The sequence below is a fragment of the Misgurnus anguillicaudatus genome, chromosome 13, assembly GCF_027580225.2.
Source record: "Misgurnus anguillicaudatus chromosome 13, ASM2758022v2, whole genome shotgun sequence".
Lineage (NCBI taxonomy): Eukaryota > Metazoa > Chordata > Actinopteri > Cypriniformes > Cobitidae > Misgurnus > Misgurnus anguillicaudatus.
The window spans coordinates 8,282,973-8,304,528 of record NC_073349.2 but is presented as its reverse complement, the minus strand read 5'-3'; the positions used below and the strand labels follow the sequence as shown (position 1 = coordinate 8,304,528).

General features: G+C 42.2%; 1 protein-coding gene and 1 long non-coding RNA gene across 3 annotated transcripts in view; one reads left to right on the top strand and one right to left on the bottom strand.

The window, feature by feature from the left end:
- Positions 1-21,556, top strand: part of LOC129431122 (cation channel sperm-associated protein subunit gamma 1-like) — a 325,761-nt gene that overhangs the window by 204,003 nt on the left and 100,202 nt on the right. The gene's annotated exons all lie outside the window — the stretch shown is intronic.
- On the bottom strand, positions 2,374-6,008 carry LOC129416517 (uncharacterized). Of its 2 annotated transcripts, XR_012373052.1 has the most exons (6): positions 5,762-6,008; positions 4,908-5,055; positions 4,504-4,601; positions 3,214-3,328; positions 3,011-3,125; positions 2,374-2,886 (listed from the first exon to the last, which is right to left on the bottom strand). It is a non-coding gene; the product is annotated as an uncharacterized lncRNA (long non-coding RNA). The 2 variants fall into 2 exon arrangements; XR_012373051.1 differs by having other exon boundaries at positions 4,908-6,008.

The following is a 21,556-nucleotide window of genomic DNA, read 5'->3' as shown; positions in this document are numbered from 1 at the left end:
ATGCCGGTCAATGTAACAAAGACAGCCAAACAAGGACAATAAACCAGCAACAAACAGGACCAGAGACAAGGGCTGAATCCAAAACCACATACTGCCATACTATATAGTAGGCATAAAGCAGTAGGCGAACGAATAGTATGTCCGAAACTTCAGTATACGTTAAAGGGTAGGCGAGAATTACCAGGATTTTTTACTATTTCTCACGAGATTCAGAGGCACGTGTACTTAAGTATCGTCTGAAATAGCATACTTTCCTTATATAGTACGTGAACAGATCTAGTATGTCCGAATTCTCAGTATTCATTACATCAGTAGGCGAATCCACCCAAATTTGGAAGCATGCATCGGATGGACACTTCTATCCCAGCTTTCCCATGGCACCAGTAAAAAATCCTGGTAATTCTCGCCTACACTTTAACGTATACTGAAGTTTCGGACAGCAATCGACGGGAGACCAGCCAATCGGGTGATTTCTATACGTTACACAGGGCTGTTCCTCAGCACCCTGACTTTACACACAAGCCGTTTCTCAATGTCAAGGAAGAATCCTCGGAAGCTATAATTTCGAGGATGCTACGTCATCGACGTCCATCAAAGGACTTTTCCAATGTCGAGGATCCTTGAAATTTCAGCCAAAGGACTGAGTCCTTCGTTCGAGAAATATCCCATATGCAGGAAAGGATGCAAATTTGTATCCTTCGCGCTCTTCACGCGCTGAAATCACCCACAATCCTATGCGCGCAGCACCGAAAGCACACCTTTCAATCACGCAATGACATAATGACGTGCACTTGCTAGCCTGTTCCATTTAACGTGTTCTTCGAATGCTTAAAAGGAGCCTCGCCTAGCCTCTGAAGGAAGTGACTTGTAAGGACTAGTTCTGCCAAGGAAGTATCCTTGACATTGAGAAATGGCTACTGACCCAGGACATACCACAAAGTGCTCAGCTGATTTATGAAAATAAAGCTGTAGAATTGTCACAGCTGTGTTGAAATGGCAGTAAACGTGATAGTTTCTTAAATAAATACATTTAAATAAAGTTTTGTTTATGGTATTCACTTCTATATGTTTTCATTAATTGTGATTTATTCATTCATTTTTTTATTCATGTCTCCTGTTGTTTTAACTCATTCCCCGCCATTGACGAGTTATCGTCAATTATGAGTTAATATTTAACTAATAAATATGCCTTTCTGGACGAATTTCAAAGTGAAAGTGTAATACCGCAAGGCAGTACACAGCAAAATCACTGGTGTTAAAATAACACTCACAGTGTCAGATTTAACACCGGCAAAGTGTGTATATGTGTCCACACTACACTGTGTTAATTTAGTCAAAAGTGTAGTGTTAATTTAACAACACCCATTATATGTTAATTCAACACTCAATATTGTTAAATTTTACACTTTGTTCAACACTACTCATTGTTGTTTCCACACTACACTGGTGTTGGCACAGAAATACAGTGTTAAAAATTAACACTCCTAATTTAAGGTCAACACCAGTGTAATGTGAATTCAACAATGTTAAGTGTTAAAATACTGATTAATAGCCACTTTTGTTGCTAATGGGTTGTTTCTATAAAAGACAAATGACAAGAAATATTGCAAAACCTCTTTTTATTAAAGTACATCACATTTAAAGGAATAGTCTACTCATTTTTAATATTAAAATATGTTATTACCTTAACTGAGAGCTGTTGAGTCATCCCTCTGTCATCTGTGTGTGTGCACGTGGGCGCTGGAGCGCGCTGCGACGCTACGATGGCATTTGGCTGAGCCCCATTCATTCAATGCTGCCATTTAGAGATAAAGTTAGAAGTGACCAAACACATCAACGTTTTTCCTATTTAAGACGAGTAGTTATACGAGCAAGTTTGGTGGTACAAAATAAAACGTATCGCTTTTCTAAGCGCATTTAAAAGAGGAACTATATTTTATGGCGTAATAGCACTTTTGGGAGTACTTCGACTCGGCGCAGTAACCCCCTCCCTCTCCCATTATGAGAGTGAGAAGGGGAGCGGACTTTTCAGGCGAGTCGAAGTACTCCCAAAAGTGCTATCACGCCATAAAATATAGTTACTCTTTTAAATCCGCTTAGAAAAGCGCTATGTTTTATTTTGTACCACCAAACTTGCTCGTATAACTACTCGTCTTAAATAGGAAAAACGTTGATGTGTTTGGTCACTTCTAACTTTATCTCCAAATGGCACCATCGAATGAATGGGGCCAAGCCAAACGCCATCGCAGCGTCGCAGCGCGCTCCAGCGCCCACGCGCACACACACAGATGACAGAGGGATGATTCAACAGTTCTTAGTTAAGGTAATAACATATTTTAATATTGAAAATGAGTAGACTATTCCTTTAATATTTACATTGATACACACAACACTTTGCATTTAACACTGCTTATTTAAATACCTCAGCTACAATTAGAAACACAATACAGTATGGAATAATGAAAGTTATCTTATACCACAGCGCAGTGACATGAAAAACCACGTATTACTTTAATAAATCAAATGAGCGTTAAAAAAAATTAGCCACCCTACTAAAAACTTGAACATTAAAATACACTGCAATTACCTTACTGGCAGGCAGAAATGTTATCCTTCACAATACTAAAGATTTTTCCATAACAAAACAGACATTTCAATTCAAAAGACTTTTCATTTTTCTTAAATACGTTCCAACCTGGTATTTAGTACTGTAGTTGTTTTACTCATGATGTAGTGGAAGGCTGCATCAGTGGTCTTCATCATGCAGGGAATGGCTTTTTGGTCCAGAATGATGTAAAAAATCTGAATGCAACTTTTGTTCCCAACGCAGAGCAGGCAGGGCTGTGCTGATTCATCCCCCTCAAAGCATGGATTGATGCTCATCACCTAAGTGTTTTAAAAAAGTGTATTTGATGTGTATTTATGAACTGTTATGCATTTACATGGGGTGAACAATGCAAGCAAACTAACTGCTGAATAAATAACTAGAACAAAATACCAAAAAACTTACACAGCACAATCAGTAGCTTCAGTTGCACATTGACCCTCTCCAGTCTTTCTTCCTTTCACAAATGAAGGCAAGAGGTGAATGAGCCAGGGAAGAGCTGCCACATAACTGTCCCGTCCTAGCAAAACAGAATTTAAACACAAACAACCCATGAGTATACAGTTAAACTTTAAAACCGTAAAAGTAGCAAACCCATGTACACTTACCATATTTAAACTGACCAGACAGAGGGTCGTCCATATCTTCATCAGGATGTAGTCTGCAATTATCCTTTAATTGTTGTATGTTGGCTATTTTGCAATACATCGCCTCAGCATATTTCTGCAGATTTTCAAGGACAAAAAGAGTCAAGAAAATACCAAAAAGGGTGCCGTTTTAACCGTTATTTGAATCTAAATCATCTCAGTATAATAAATCATGTTAGAGACAGTGTACAGTACTAATGTACTGCGTGTACTCACATAACTAGTTTTTTTTTTTCAATATGTTTTATTGTCATTTTCTCATTTTATAACCCCAGAACAAGTACACTTGCTTACACCTCTTCACATATACATCTTCCATTAATACTTCTTAAAAAAAAAAAATAATAAATAATAATAATAATAATATTAATAACTAACAACAACAAAAAACAAAAAAAATAAATAAATCGTTAATAAAGAAAAAATAATAATAATAATAATTACATTGTCTGTAACAAATTTATATACTATATTGTCAAAAAAAAAAAAAAAATTCCTTTCTATAGTCTGCAGTCCCAATTTACATGATATTTATGTATGGCTCCCACAGCCGATCAAAGTCATTCCTCTTACATTTAGCGATATATGTTAGCCTTTCCAGTCCGATACAATTTGATATCTCCTTAATCCACATTTTCATGGATGGAGCGTCCATACTCTTCCAGCATAGTGCAATAACTCTTCTGGCTTGAAGCAGACCAAAGTCTATAAGGTTAGTCTGTCTTGATGTTTGTATAAAGTCCACTGGATATATTCCAAGAATGCAAAGTTTTACATTCATAGGAATTTTAATGCTAAACATATTGGACATACATGTTAAAACCTCCTTCCAGAAGTTTTGTATTTTTGGACATTCCCAGAGGCAATGGTATAATGTACCTTTGTTATGCAAGCATTTAGAACACACATCTGGAATATTAAAGGACATTTGATGAAGTTTAACAGGTGTTATATAGGTTCTCATTAACCATTTATATTGAAGTAATTTAAACCTGGTATTTATTGTCTGTGTTTGTGCTTTAAGACATGCGTATTTCCAATCTACCTCATCTATATCTTCCTTTATATCAATTTTCCAAGCATTTAATTTGTCCAATGTTGATTAAGTACTGTGTTTGACCATTAAGTTATAGTACACCGATACATGACCCTTGCCTTCTAAATTCCCAAGAGTTGTTTCTTCTAATCTTGATAAAGATGGCATACAGAGTATCTGTTTTTCTTTTGATAACATGTAACTTTTCAACTCACATAACTAGTTGGTAAGCTCTTATCCTCCAAACTGGGTTAAGGAATAACAGTTCCAGAATTCATGGGTATGCCGTATTCAAATATAGTCTGGTAGGGTCCTATCACAAAAATGACAATAAAGACTCTGAAAACTCAACATTCTTTTTATATTAAAAACAGCACTCAAGACAATATGAATCTTCATTTATACATTTTCAAAATAGTAATCAATTTGATTGCTATTTAATATGATATCAATAGCAAAACGATGTATGAGAAGATAATATATTTTTATTAAAGTTGGCAGCAGGTCATGTGAGTTTCTTGCCAGATTAATAATCAGAATATGTACAAAACAAAAAGATTGGTTAACTGTTCAATTATGTCAAATAAAATGATTTATATGTATTAATATATAAACTTACCTTCTGTAATGAATTTATATAAGTATTAGCAGTCGTTTCTCATTGGGAGTCATATCCATGTCAGGTCTTCTTTAATAAACTGACATAAAAACAGCATCTCTTCTGAATGATTTGAAGCACTCAGTGTGTACTTTCACCAAACTAGCATCTATAATGACAGAAAAAAAACGTTCGCCATACACGTTTTACACTTTCGTATGTATTTGCCATTTGCATCTGTCTGACATCTAGCGCCACGAAAAGCTTACAACACAAGTAAATCAAATCCAGCAATATATGCATACAAATGATGATATATAGTGAGGTTTTGGTAAAATTAATTGTTGGTTTGGCGATATTTCCCCTGTTTGCATACATCTTAGAAAAACCACACATGACGACGCGGTTGTGGTTTTCTCCGTGTTTTTCAGTAATTAGAATAATTAACCGATATCCGTGCACTCACGTGCATGTAAACGACCTCGTTAACTCACGGTATCTATATGATTACCTCACAACGAGCATCATATGGTGAATAAACGAGCTTTCATTTAATGGCGGTTTACAAACACAAATTTCATACCTCCAATTTGTAGTGCACGTCGCGTTTTATCAGGGTTCAATTCTATCTCCTGTTAATATTACCCTTCTTGGTTAAAACGTTTAGCTAGCAGTTTAACTTTATACTAAACTAACAAGGGAACAACGTAACACAAGGTAGCTCTGATTAAACTGAACCAAATAACGAATAAAGGGGAAATAAAATGGGAAAAATACCTTATTTAATTTTTTTTGGCATATGGCTGCGTAGAGTCAGACAGAGAAATAACAGTTTAATTTAGCCAAAACAAGTGAATATTATGAGACTGATTTACCTGCTCTCTTCAGTCCTCCTGTGAAAGAAAATGGCGGTAAAATCCCTGACAGGATATGTGGAGGCGTGGCCTGATTTACACTGCTCAGAGTGAAATCTGATAACACCCTTGTTTTACACTGACACTGTCGTGGATATAACACTGGCCTAGCAATGGGAGCGTTATTTTATTACCAGATAGTGTTAAAACAGCACCAACACTGTGTATTTAACACCATCCCTGAAAATTTAACACTGGTGATTTTGCTGTGTACTTAAGGCCAAGTTTATTCACAGTTTGGAGAGCTTTTTGGTGTGTGTTGAAGCGCTGTGTTGTGGCCGTTTGGCGCGCTGCTGTTGGCTGTCTAAACTCTCTCTCTCTCTTAGGCTGAAACCGTATGGTTGTGGAAGACATCGCGAACCTTAAAGGTTGAGAAGTGAACGGAGTACATTCAAACGGAGACAAAGGAAGAGGGGATTGAAAACGGCATTGATGTGAGTACCAAGATAAAGTTGAAAGCATCCTGTATATTTACCTGGCTTTATGTTGGATTCCTCCAGGAGAAGGAGGGCGGCCCTACCCCTAGCATAGCGTGGTGGGTGAGCCGAAGGAATATTTATTGAAGCAGTCACGACGACGACATCACTAGCTGGGCCGCATATTTCATCGCCAGATCCGAACCAAGCGAAGTGAAGGAAGACGGGCGTCCTTTTAGTACACTGAGCGTGGTGGGTGAGTCCTTGTGCTGTGAACACCTTTAATTTTGACGTGGTGTTGTATATTTGCTGTGGGTTGCTGTGTATTGCTGTGTGTGTCCTGTCAGATAAACCCCCGCCTTCACGCACTTCGTTGAGGAAGGACAAAGAGGCTGCTGGTCCTAGCCTAGCCCCGTACAGCATATGTTGTGACATGCTTCAGATCTCTGGAAATAGCACGGTGCCTTGGGACGATCTTTTCCGTCTGGACATCAGGCGGATGTGAAGTGTGGCAGTAAGGAGCTGAAGAAACAGCAGAGGTGTGAGTACGATTTGGGGCCATTACCATTGATACTTTCGCTTGCATGAATATTGTTATTGCAGAGAGAGAGGTGAAGGAATTCCATCGTCCCGTGGCCTCTACAAAGGGGCGCCCCTGTCCAGAGTTCGAACGCCTGACGGCAGCGAAGAGAGGGAAGCGCTCGGCCCAGTGAGACGTTGAGATATCCCACCCCTCTGCCACCATCGAGAAGTCGAGAGGGTTCGCCCCTGACGCAAAGTAGAAACTACTTACTCCATCAGACGCCTCGCAAAGTACTGTACGTCCGCCACTGCTGCCAGTTGTAGAGATCAACCTCCTAAGCCGTCGATTCATAAGGGCGGAGCACGCACTCTACCCGTCGATCTGTGAGGAACACTTTGAAGAGAGAGAGATCGAGTAGAACCTGTACTTACAGTATGCCGAGTCCAGCCAAGAGGTGAGAGCCCTTTAAAGCAAATTAACTGTGCTTTTGTGCCCCAGTTGATACCTGTGGAGAGAAAAGGAGAGAGAGTGAATCATCTGAGGAGAAACCGAGAAAACCTGTACTTACGGTATGCCGAGTCCAGCCAAGAGGTGAGGGCCATCTGTGGAGAGAAAAGGAGAGAGAGTGAATAATCTGAGGAGAAACCGAGAAAACCTGTACTTACGGTACGCCGAGTCCAGCCAAGAGGTGAGAGCCATCCAACGCAGAGTAACTGTGCTTTTGTGTCTCCGTCGATACCTGTGGAGAGAAGTGGAGAGAGAGTGAATAATTTGAGGAGAGAGTTGAGGAAACTTGTACTTACTGTACGCTGAGTTCGGCCGAGAGGTGAGCCCCATTCCAAGTTCAACTAACTGTTGTCTTTCCGTCCCAGTGGCTACCTGCGGAGAGATAGAGGAAAGTAGTGAGTGCCACGACAAGAGCTGTGCAAGTACGAGGGAAAGCCTCCACCAGAGAGATTCAGGTACGCAGCCAGAATAGTAGCCCCCCACACTCATTGGCTTTTGATTTTGCCTCCAGGAGGAAGAAGGAGCGCGCCACGGGTATTAAAATCCAGGCCGGAGCCTGAGTCCCACGCCCCGGACCCCCGTTGCCCCCTTGCTCCCCGTCATCTCCCGGCTGAGGCCTATCTGGAGGGCAGAGCCAGATTTTAGTTTAAATTCCCCTTTCCCCATTTCCCCAGTATATTTGAGATATTTATTCAATAAAGATTATTTTATACTTACTTGTTCTTGTGTTGTTTGGTCATTGGGTTGGCTTTGGGGACCTCCTCCTGGTGGAAGTTGAGAAGGGGCGTGGCTTTAGCCATTAGCAGCCAGCCCCTGGGTGTGACATAAATAAAAGAGCATAATTGCTTCACTAAAGTGTATATAATCCCATGTCATCTGAAAATACATATTAAATTACAGTCTGCTTGTTTTACTTATTTTTGTCCACTAAAAAGTAATGTGTAATATAATATCTGTCTTAACACTCGTTAAGTAGGTATTTAGTGAAATTCAGTACCTACTAGCGATTTCGGATTCAGCCCATGCTTAAATAGGCAGGCTAAATAAGTGACAGGTATAACAGCAATGATGGGTAATTAACAGATGAGTCCAGGTGAGCACAATCAAACACAGAACACGGTATCCACCGTGAACCTGACTTACAAATGTCACATGTATGCTTTTGTTTTGTTTGTTTTTGTGCCTTTGGCTTGAATCACAAGAACTCTGCTTGTTTCACATTTTCACCATCACAAAAGTCTTCTCCCCATTTAGAACCTGTTTTTATGGAGGTGTGAGGTATCGATGGAAATTTGGATGATTAATAAAAGTGCAATCCCATTCAATGAAGCGTTTTACACAGGGCTGAAAGGAGAAGGACATTTTTAAGACCTATCAAAAACAGGTTTGGGCAAGAAGTCCAAAGATGACATCTGTACACAATCTCCTTTCATGTGGCCCACGTTGCCAGGGGGGATTTGTAAGTAGACAAAAATGTAGGAATTTATTACTCTTGACACAACCCTCATTTCCCTCCTGTACCATCTGCATTCCTGTGTACTGCACAATCTGCATTCCTTTGTACTGCACCATCTGCATTCTTTCGTACTGTACCATCTGCATTCCTGTGCTTACTGATAGTGATCAAAGACAATTAGAAGAGTTGTTTATACAGTACAGTGAGGGTTAAAGGTTGTCTTCTGATTGGTCAGTTTGAATGTATCATGTTGATTTAAATGTAGCTTTAAAAAATTTTAGACATGAAACCACTTTCATGTCATCACTGCTTAGTATTACAGAAATATAATCTATTAAGCTTTGCAAATTTTCTAAAGTTCAAATTGTGAGAGAATGTCCGACATACCCCAGTTTTAAGAACCAACTGAAACAATGGCTCAAGACACATCAATTTTGTGCCCACTAATGGTATGTGTTGTAACTTAGGTATATGGGTATGTCCATTGTGTTACTGTTTAAGTTGTATGTGTCAGTAGTCATTACTCTGCTTCTGCTTTCACTTCCTGTTCTTTGTGTATATAACCATGCTTTCTCATTCACATGGTGAAGTATTGTCAGCTGTAACTTTCATTACCAAGCCTTACCGTTGTTCCATGTTTATTGGTCCTGTTCACTGGATTATGTTTATGGATTCCTCTCCAGTTCATGTCAGGACCCAAAGGTTGTCCTGCCTAAGATGGATGACTGTGAACTCTGTCCTGCCCAAAATGGCTGACTATGAACTACCTGTCCTGCTCAAGATGGCCAACCCTGAACTCTCTGCCTGTTCCATGATGGCCATTCATGAACACTATGAACTGTCTGCCTGGCCCAAAATGACTGTTCCTGAACTCAAAATATTATCTGCCTTGAATGACCTGTCATTTGATAACCTGGCTATTCCAGCCTCTTTCTCTTCTGTCACTGTTTGCAGGTCCAGAGCACCACCAGCGCAACCTTGGTTTCCAGTGCCATATGGATTACTGGGGTCTCCTACGCCTGATGCCGATGTTCCCCTAACTTCTTCCACCCTGAAGCTATTTTGGGGATTTTCGCCTGGATTTGGCCTACCCAATTTCAAAAGCTTCCCATACTCACATGCAGAGGTTTACATACAAATGTTTGGTATCATTTTACAGGACACCCTTTGAAATTACATAAAACACTGTTGAAAGTGCTAAACATGGTTGTATGTGATGTCAGTCCTCTAATAAACACAAAAATAAATAGGCGCTTTTTGATGTTTTTTTTCTAAAGTTTTTATTTGAAAGTGTATAACTTTGGCCCTGGGTGCCTCAGCTCCCTGCAGATAGTTTTGTTTGATTCCAGCAATTGTCAGCTTACAGATGAAAAAGGATTTTTTTCTCTATCATAATCTATGCAAAAGTTATTTTACTCCAACTGATGGGAGGAATAATACCCTTTTTGTATTTAATTTCCACCTAAAAATATTTGAAGTGCTCCCATAACCACATACAGTGGAATAAATGCAATTTCTTTATATCATTTTAAAGAAAACCCTTTGAAGTTACAAAAAAAGCTGCTGTTTGTAACAAATATTGTTGTTTATGTTGTTTTTCATATGATAAAACACCAAATTTTATTTTTTATGTTGTAAACACTGTCTTTGATAGTGTATAACTCTGGTTCTGTGTTCTCTAGCAGACTGCAGACTTCTGGTTGTTAGCAGCAGCAGACAGTAAACACCCAAAAAAGAATGATCTCTTTAGCATGTCGCATTCAAAAGATATTCTTAATTTACTGAAGGGTGCGAAAATACATTTTTCATATAAATATTATTTTTTTGTTTTGCACATATAATAAATAGCAAGGGATTATTCATGCACACAACATAAGAAAATGCTGTGAATGGACTCATTGTTTAGAGCAGGACCTAACAGAAAAGATGGTGTATCATTTGTGGCTATCTGTGCTATCTGAGGCAGTTCACGCTCAAGTTTCACATACGTTTACAAAAGATGATTTTTTACCTTATTATTCATTCAACTATTGTTGGATATGTGTTGATAATAGGACAAAAATAACGCTGTAGCCTTATTCCTGAGACTGAGAGCTTTCATTTGATATAAGACATGCCCATTTTTGTCATATTTGAAAAATATGAAATATGTGAATATTAAATCATATAAAAAATTATGGGGGGGCTGATAGTGTAAATTAAGTGTAAATAACATTCTTACAGTAAAAGATTTCTCAAAGTGATGCATATCTGCAGAAAGTAGAGACTCTAAGCTTTCAAACAGTATCTCATATGTGTTACTGGGGTCCATGACGGACCATTAAAGATCAAAAGAATATTTTATATTGAGTCAAAATACGAAATTTTGTACCCGGGACAGGGTCCTCAGGGTTTAAGCCCCTAAGTATTTTTTTTTTTGGGGGGGGTTAGGTACGAGGCTGAGAGCCATGGCCAAGGCCCCTTGCTTCTCCACTGCCCCTGTCTGCCTCTGCACCACGGCCGAGGCCCCTTTCTGCTCCACAGTCACGGTCCGCCTCTGTACCACAGCTGAGGTCCTTTGCTGCTCCACTGCCCTGGCCTGCCTTTGCACCACGGCTGAGCCCTGCCACAGTTACACGGTCAAATCTATTGTTTCATCACATCCCAAAAATAAATTGGATCTAGATCTGGTGACTGTGGAGGCCATTTCAGTACAGTGAACTCATTGTCATGTTCAAAAAACCAGTATGAGATGATTCACGTTTTATGACATGCCGCATTATCCTGCTGGAAGTAGCCATCAGAAGATGGGTACACTATGGTTATAAAGGGACGGACATGGTAAGAAACAATACTCAGGTAGGCTGTGGCATTGACACAATGCTCAATTTGTACTAATGGGCCCAAAGTGCCAAGAAACCATTACACCACCATCACCAGCCTGAACCATTGTTACAAGGCAGGATGGATCCATGCTTTCATGTTGTTGATGCCAAATTCTGACCCTAACATCCGAAAGTCGCAGCAGAAATCGATGTAGCCCATTCGCCTCAAGGTTGTGCGTGTTGTGGCTTCACAAATGCTTTGCCGCATACCTCGGTTGTAATGAGTGGTTATTTCAGTCAAAGTTGCTCTTCTATCAGCTTGAATAAGTCGGCCCAATCTCCTCTGACCTCTATCATCAACAAGGCATTTTTGCCCACAGAACTGCCGCTCACTGGATATTTTTTATTTTTCTGACCATTCTCTGTAAACCCTAGAGTTGATTGTGCGTGAAAATCCCAGTAGATCAGCAGTTTCTGAAATACTCAGACCGGCCCGTCTGGCACCAACAACCATGCCATTCACCTTTCTTGCCCATTCTGACGCTCGGTTTGAACTGCAGCAGATCGTCTTGACCATGTCTACATGCCTAAATGCATTGAGTTGCTGCATTGTGATTGGCTGTTAAGAAATTTGCGTGAATGAGCAGTTGGACAGGAGTACCTAATAAAGTGGCCGGCGAGTGTATATATGTGTTTTATATATCCCTTTCGCCTTCAGAACGGCTTTAATTCTATGTGGCATTGATTCAACAAGGTGCTGAAAGCATTCTTTAGAAATGTTGGCTCACATTGATAGGATAGCATCTTGCATTTGATGGAGATTTGTGGGATGCACATCCAGGGCACGAAAATCCTGTTTCACCACATCCCAAAGAAACTCTATTTGGTTGAGATCTGGTGACTGTGGGGGCCATTTTAGTACAGTGAACTCATTGTCATGTTCAAGAAACCAATTTGAAATAATTCAAGCTTTGTGACATGGTGCATTATCCTGCTGGAAGAAGCCATCAGAGGATGGGTACATGGTGGTCATAAAGGTATGGACATCTTCAGAAACATGCTCAGGTAGGCCGTGGCATTTAAACAATGCCCAATTGGCACTAAGGGGCCTAAAGTGTGCCAAGAAAAATATCCCCCACACCATTACACCACCACCACCAGCCTGCACATTGGTAACAATTCATGATGGATCCATGTTCTCATTCTGTTTACGCCAAATTCTGACTCTGACAGAATTCTGACAGAAATCGAGACTCATCAGACCAAGCAAATTTTTTCCAGTCTTCAACTGTCCAATTTTGGTGACTTGTGCAAATTGTAGCCTCTTTTTCCTATTTGTAGTGGAGATGAGTGGTACCCAGTGGGGTCTTCTGCTGTTGTAGCCCATCCGCCTCAAGGTTGTTCGTGTTGTGGCTTCACAAATGCTTTGCTGCATACCTCGGTTGTAACGAGTGGTTATTTCAGTCAAAGTTGCTCTTCTATCAGCTTGAATCAGTCGGCCCATTCTCCTCTGACCACTAGCATCAACAAGGCATTTTTGCCCACAGGACTGCCGCATATTAGATGTTTTTCCCTTTTCACATCATTCTTTGTAAACCCTAGAAATGGTTGTGCGTGAAAATCCCAGTAACTGAGCAGATTGTGAAATACTCAGACCTGTCTGACACCAACAACCATGTCACGCTCAAAATTGCTTAAATCACCTTTCTTTCCCATTCTGACATTCAGTTTGGAGTTCAGGAGATTGACTTGACCAGGACCACACCCCTAAATGCATTAAAGCAACTGCCATGTGATTGGTTGATTAGATAATTGCATTATATATATATATATATATATATATATATATATATATATATATATATATATATATATATATATATATATATATATTGTCCAGCTGATTACTATTGATATCTATAATGTTTTCAGCTACTTGTAAATCGTTAGAAAAATTACCTTTCTAAACAGTGATACAGGGCAGTGCAGTCGCCTGTCAATGACGTTAATATCCACGTTACCCTTTGTTACCACTTTTACTGACGTAAAAACCACATGATAACAGCATCGTGGACAAATGTGGAAGTATGCGTTAGTGTATAGCGCCTGTTGGGCTACACGCTTATTGATGGACTATGATTACTCTTTACCATCTGCCGCTGGTTGTGTCGGGCCAACCAAACGACCCAAGAAGAGTTTGGTACAAGAAGAGAGAAAGAATGAGGATCAATATCGGTGTTGCTTTATCTGGTTTGAGAGAGCTTCGCGACAACCTTTAACTAGACAGAGATGATGATCATGCTTGTGTTTTACGTGACAGGTGAGTTGTTTTTATTCATAACCCTTCAAAAATCTTATGCTATTATATTGATCACTAGATTAGTGTGTAGACTGTAATCAGTGCGTCTTCCCACGGACGATATAATGCACATCAAGAGGTATTGTACTCCAATATAACATAACGCAAATGATCATTTTCAGACACTTACTAATAGAGTAGAGTTTGGTGCTGTACAGTGTAGCTATCATAATCTTACATCATAACATCACAATAAGATTCGTACTGTCAATACATTATGTGAAAAATCATTTTAGATTGAAGGTTGAACACTTAATTCTTTGCTGTGTTAACACACCATCGAATTGGACTAATAATGTAACATCTATGACCAGGGCCGGTTTTTGCTATGGGCAATGTGGGCGAACGCCCAGGGCGCAATCTCTGTGAGGGCGCACAAGCGCCCTAAAAAAAAATTATATCAAAACTACCGCTCATTTCCATGTCAAGTTTGTGCTGAGTAGACCTGTTTGAGTCGAGACTCACTCGGATCTTTAACCCGGATCTTTAAATTAACTCATGAGTCGCGAGTCTCTAGTGTCATTAACCCAGATCAGTTGAGTCCTACTACAATTCAATGAAAAACCATAAACAGCGCCACCACACACACAAACCTCTGTCAACATTATTGATGAGACTTCGCTCGCACTACAGATCCACTCGTAACTGGCTGATCTGCGCGAGAACTGACCCGAGATTCTCACTCAGAGCCGGAAACATTGCAAACTCGAGAGACCTGTGGATCCACGCGAGCCGGTAACTGACCCGAGATTCCCACTCAGAGCCAGAAACAATGCGGACTCGAGAGACATGCGAATCTGCTCTGACTCGAGAATCTCTCAACTCGTAACCGGCTGATCCGTAACCGGCCGATCCGTAACCGGCTGATCCGTAACCAGCTGATCCGCCGGCTGATCCGTAACCGGCTGATCTGCGCGAACGGTCTCTCCGGCTCTGGGGGCTACATAAGCAGGACACAGTTTTTTCTATATTTTCTCTATATTATTATGATATTGTTATTAGGCTTATTTTTTTAATGGTCGACCATACACACCAAACCTAAAACCTATAAGCATGTTATTTCAGAAAGGGTTTTGTTTTGGATTTGCTTTTGAGGAGACTTCAGTCGCTCTATAGATCCACTAACCAGTCTCATGAGAATCTCGAGTCGCGTGAATCAGCCGGTTACAAGTAGAGATGTTCCGATACCATTTTTCTCTTCCCGATACCGATTCCGATACCTGGGCTCAGGGTATCGGCCGATACCGAGTACCGATCCGATACCTGGGTGTATATCTGTAAAATATACAGCTATACATACTACTAGTCCTGTATGAATGGATATAACGGTTTTATGGTGTGCTTCAGACTTATTCCTGTATAAAACATGAACAAATACATACAGTGAACTTGTCACGGTAGGATAAGTCCACCGTGACTTTCTGTGTTGTGTCTGTCTGTATGATTGAAGTGTGTGTGTGCGTGTCTGATCGCTAATGATCTGAGTGAGTGCAGGTGTGCGTGATTGCTTTGCTCCAGCTGGTGGTAGTTACCCATACGGCATATATACTCACTCATTCTCTCCTCTCACTGCCAGATGATTATACTACGTTGTCTACCCGTGTTATCGTGTCGTGTGTTCCTGTGGTCTCGTCTTCGCTGTGGAAGTTCTGCCTGTCTGTGTATCCGGTTTCATCCGTCAGTCTAACTTCATTCACAAGCACTTGGATTCGTCACCGCAGCCTTTGTCTGGTCCAACTTACCACCATATCATCTGTGTCATCTGTCATATCATCTGAGTCATCTGTTTAATAAACCTGTTTTCATTTATCTTGCATTTGCTTCCTGATTTTTCAAACCAGTCATCACAGAATCATCTGGCCACCATGGAAGCAGCAGGTAAAGGTTCCCCGGCTCGGTTTGAAGAGTTTATCTCCGCTGCCATACATCGTTTCACCACCCAGGACAGTCGGATTGAGGAACTGAGCCGGGGAATGAAGGATATGACAGACAAAGTGTCCGAGCTCACCCAGGCGATCCAACAGCTGACGCTACCCACTGCGCCACCCGCACCGTCTGTTCCTCCTACACCACCCGCGAGCGCGTCCCGTCAGGAACCAAGACTTTCTACGCCCGAGAAGTATGCAGGTGATCCAGAATGTTGTAGACCATTTCTATCTCAATGCTCTCTCCATTTCTTTCTTCAGCCCCAGACTTACATCACGGAGGAGAGTAAAGTGGGATTTGTGTTATCCCTCCTGACGGGAAAGGCGGCGCGTTGGGGAACAGCGGTGTGGGAGAATCACGACCCGTGTACCCTGAGTTTCGAGGCGTTGTCTGCCATGATGAGAAGGGTGTTCGATAGATCTGCAGTTGGAAGAGATGCGGCTAGGAAGTTGGCCGATCTGCGTCAGGGTACACGGTCCGTTTCAGACTACGCCATTGATTTTTGCACTCTAGCGGCGGACACAAATTGGAACGAGGAAGCGCAGTGGGATATTTTCCTGCATGGGTTAACCGGCCGCATTCAGCGCGAACTTCAACATGGGGAGATTCCCATTTCTCTCAACGGTCTCATTGACGCGGCGATCCGAGTGGACATCCGGCTGAGGAGTATTCCCGTTCATGACTATGATGGTTGTTCTCAAGCTGTTTCTGAGGGAAGACCGTCGTCGAGGGAGATTGCGGCCGGTTCTTCCATGTCCGATCCGGAGCCCATGCAGGTGGGTCGAGCTCGGCTTTCCCGGGAGGAGAGGATTCGCCGTCGATCATTGGGGCTTTGCTTGTACTGCGGAGAGGCCGGGCACCTCCTCCATCGGTGTCCGGTAAAAGGCAACGCCCGGGAGTAGTGCTGGGGTTACTTTCGGGCGGAATCTCTACAGCAAAGACCCCTTTAACATCTACCCTCCTCCCGGCGAAGCTGCGGTGGCGCAACACACATCTCACCTGTGACGCACTTTTGGACTCGGGAGCCGAGGGGAATTTAATCGATCACCACTTTGCACGTAAGCTCCAGGTTCCGTTGACAGCTCTCTCCAAACCCATTTCACCCTTCGCACTCAATGGTAGTGAATTATCTGTCATCACTCACATCACGGACCCGGTCACCCTGTGTATTTCTGGCAATCATTCTGAGACTTTGCAGTTTTATGTCACTATTTCCCCTCTGGCTCCCATTGTACTTGGACATCCTTGGCTGCTTAAACACAACCCATCCGTCAACTGGAGATTAGGAACTATCACCGGTTGGAGTGAAGCTTGTCATAAGTCTTGTCTTGTCTCTGCTTGTGTATCTGTCTCTGCGTCTGTGTTTCAGGAGGAGACGGTGGACTTAACTAACGTGCCCGTGGAGTATCAGGACCTGAAGGGAGTGTTCAGTAAGTCTCGGGCCGATTCTCTACCTCCTCATCGTCCCTATGACTGTGCCATAGAGTTATTGCCAGGTACGTCTCCGCCTAAGGGCAAACTTTACTCTCTATCTGTTCCTGAGATGAAGGCCATGGAGAAATACATTTCTGATTCTTTAGCAACCGGGTTCATCCGCCATTCCTCATCTCCAGCGGGGGCGGGGTTCTTTTTTGTTAGTAAAAAGGATGGATCTTTGCGACCTTGTATTGATTACCGAGGGTTGAATAACATTACGGTAAAGAATACTTATCCTTTGCCGTTAATGTCTTCAGCTTTCGAGAGGTTGCAAGGAGCATCCGTTTTCACAAAATTGGATTTACGCAATGCTTATAATTTGGTTCGCATAAGGGAGGGGGACGAATGGAAAACTGCTTTTAACACCCCTCGTGGCCATTTTGAGTACTGCGTGATGCCTTTCGGTCTATCTAACTCGCCGGCAGTTTTCCAAGCACTCGTTAATGACGTGTTGCGAGACATGGTAGACCAGTTTCTGTATGTTTACCTGGATGACATACTGATTTTTTCTTCGTCTCTCCAGGAACATGTGCAACACGTACGACGAGTGCTTCTTAGGTTGCTAGAGAATGGGCTTTTTGTCAAGGCGGAGAAATGCGAATTTCATGCACAGTCTGTTTCTTTCCTAGGGCACATCATTTCGACTGAGGGCGTCCGTATGGATCCGGAGAAGGTTAAGGCTGTGGTTGATTGGCCATCCCCAGAGTCTCGCAAGGCCCTGCAGAGATTTCTGGGGTTCGCCAATTTTTACCGGCGTTTTATTCGCAATTTCAGCCAACTAGCCGCACCTCTGACTGCCTTGACCTCCGCTAGTACTGCGTTCAGGTGGTCGGAGGCAGCCCAGACTGCTTTTACCAAACTGAAAGGCTGCTTTGTTTCAGCCCCAATTCTTGTGGCCCCTGATCGTAAGCGTCAGTTCATAGTGGAGGTCGATGCGTCAGATGTGGGGGTAGGAGCCGTGTTATCTCAACGCACGTCCTCAGACGGAAAGGTGCATCCCTGCACGTTTTATTCCCATCGTTTATCGCCTGCCGAACGTAATTATGACATTGGTAATCGGGAATTGTTGGCTGTTAAACTAGCACTGGAAGAATGGCGTCATTGGCTTGAGGGGTCGGGTGTGCCTTTCATAGTTACACTAATCACAAGAATCTTGAATACATCAAATCTGCCAAACGTTTGAACTCTAGGCAGGCTCGGTGGGCTTTATTTTTCGGTCGTTTCGATTTCACTTTGTCCTACCGTCCAGGTTCCAAAAACACCAAACCTGATGCTTTATCCCGCATTTTTGAGCGTTCCGATCGTGCCTCATCTCCCGAGCCCATTTTACCGGAGACTATATTCATCTCTGCGCTCTCATGGGAGATCGAATCGAAGGTGACCAAAGCCTTAGAAGGGGTAACGCCCCCGGCCCGTTGCCCACCGAACCGGTTATTTGTGCCAGAGGGACTGAGATCAGAGGTACTTAAATGGAGCCATAATTCCAGTATAGCTTGCCATCCAGGGGTCAGTCGAACCAAGTTTTTGGTTAAGCAACGATTTTGGTGGCCAGGGATGGCTCGTGACACACATGATTTTGTATTGGCTTGTTCGGTTTGTGCTGTGGGTAAGGCGTCTAATCGTCCTCCTGACGGGCTTCTTAGACCGCTGCCAGTCCCTTCGAGACCCTGGTCCCATATTTCGCTCGATTTCATTACCGCCCTCCCACCCTCCCAGGGTAATACGGTGATTTTAACCGTAGTGGACCGATTCTCGAAGGCGGCTCATTTTATTCCCTTGCCCAAATTACCGTCAGCCAAGGAGACAGCGGTCGCTATCGTTGACCACGTATTCCGGTTACATGGCCTTCCGACAGACGTGGTTTCCGATAGGGGTCCCCAATTTATATCTAAATTTTGGCGTGAGTTTTGCAAGTTGCTAGGGGCTACAGTTAGTCTGTCTTCGGGGTTTCATCCTCACACCAATGGTCAAACCGAGCGAGCCAATCAGGATGTGGAAAGAGTGTTGCGATGTTTGGTCTCCAAGAATCCTTCCTCCTGGAGCCAACAACTCTCTATGGTGGAGTACACGCACAATTCATTACCAGTGTCAGCTACGGGCCTATCTCCGTTTAAGTGTAGTTTAGGGTACCAACCACCATTATTTCCCAGTCTGGAGTCCGAGATCGCGGTCCCCTCCGCACACGCTTTCGTCCAGAGGTGTCGTCGCACTTGGAGTAGGGCACGTGAGGTCATACTCCAAGTGAGACAGCGCACCAAGGCCAAGGCCGATCGCCACCGGTCAAAGCCTCCCGTTTACTTCGTGGGTCAAAAAGTGTGGCTTTCTACTCAGAATATTCCGATGCGTTCCGTCTCGAATAAGTTGACTCCCAAATTTATAGGTCCATTTTCTGTTGCTAAAATCATTAATCCAGTAACAGTCCGCCTTAACCTCCCTCCTGTGTACAGACGAATTCATCCGGTGTTCCACATTTCCAAAATCAAACCCGTGTTTAAATCTCGTCTTAATCCGCCTGTCCCGGTTCCCCCCCCGCCTCGTATCGTAGATGGGGAACCAACCTATTCGATCAATCGTATTCTGGACTCTAGACGGAGGGGACGCGGATTTCAGTACTTGGTGGATTGGGAAGGTTACGGTCCGGAGGAGAGAAGTTGGGTTCCGGCTCGGGACAATTTGGATCACTCCCTTATTGATGATTTCCATCGCAGGTCAAGGAGCCCGGGAACGTCAGGTGACGTCCGTGGGGGAGGGGGTACTGTCACGGTAGGATAAGTCCACCGTGACTTTCTGTGTTGTGTCTGTCTGTATGATTGAAGTGTGTGTGTGCGTGTCTGATCGCTAATGATCTGAGTGAGTGCAGGTGTGCGTGATTGCTTTGCTCCAGCTGGTGGTAGTTACCCATACGGCATATATACTCACTCATTCTCTCCTCTCACTGCCAGATGATTATACTACGTTGTCTACCCGTGTTATCGTGTCGTGTGTTCCTGTGGTCTCGTCTTCGCTGTGGAAGTTCTGCCTGTCTGTGTATCCGGTTTCATCCGTCAGTCTAACTTCATTCACGAGCACTTGGACTCGTCACCGCAGCCTTTGTCTGGTCCAACTTACCACCATATCATCTGTGTCATCTGTCATATCATCTGAGTCATCTGTTTAATAAACCTGTTTTCATTTATCTTGCATTTGCTTCCTGATTTTTCAAACCAGTCATCACAGAACTAGGGAATTTTTATTATCTGAAAGACATTTGACAGTAATATTTATTTTCCCTAAGAGAAAACAAGCCACAAATCTAACACTGTACACTGAAAGGGTATTTTAGTTTTAGAATAATTTGAAAATCTGTGGAATTCTGTGAGATGATTTTAAATGTTTTTAGAATAAATTAGAGAATTTAAGCTATTAAATATTACAAAATTGCATCTAAAATAATTACTTTTTAAAGGCTTAGAATTAAAATGAATACACCAAACCAATGAGTCCTCTGAATTAAACTGGACCAACATGAACCAGATAATGTGCATGTCAAGATAGAATTATAGTTTGTAGCCTATATAAAATGACATATATTATTGTTAATATATTATAGCAGAATAAAAAAGCTTGTGTAAACGTTCTCATTATGAATTAAGCACGTATGAAGATAATTTCATCATTTTTACAACGCAATGTAAACTTTATATTAAACATAACAAGAGCATTCGTCTTGTAAACGGATTTGAAATTATGGATGTGCTGTGCTGACTGTCGCGTCACATAGACGACAGAGACAAGTAAGATCTGCGGTAAAACTCAGTGGTAAGTTTTATTTCATCTCAAATATCAAACGGTTCATGCTCTTATCATTAAAAACAATCACAGAAAACAGCACAAGCAGGGTTTATGTACTTATCAATGCTGCTCACAAATGCGCGAGGCTATGTATGTGTACTTGTTGTCAATGAGAGTACTGGTCACTCACAAACGCGCTCAAGCGCGGGGTATGTGTGCTTGTCAATCACAGTCATTAACTCCGTTGAGTACTCCTCCAAAATCTGCGGGCGCAGATTCCGTTGAGAGATGTCGATGTTTTGTTTTATTAGTCTGAAATACTAACAAACAGCGGACATACGGCTGCATTCTTTCATTTCTTTGCCGCTCTAAGTAAACAGTGGTTGCGTCACGCATGACGTAACTTCCTGGTGTTTGCAGAATTTCAGAGCAGCGAAGAAGAAATGAGTTTCGCTTTGCAGCGTTAGCTATAACGGGCATAACTAGGTTTAGTAAGAAAATGGTATCGGATCGGTACA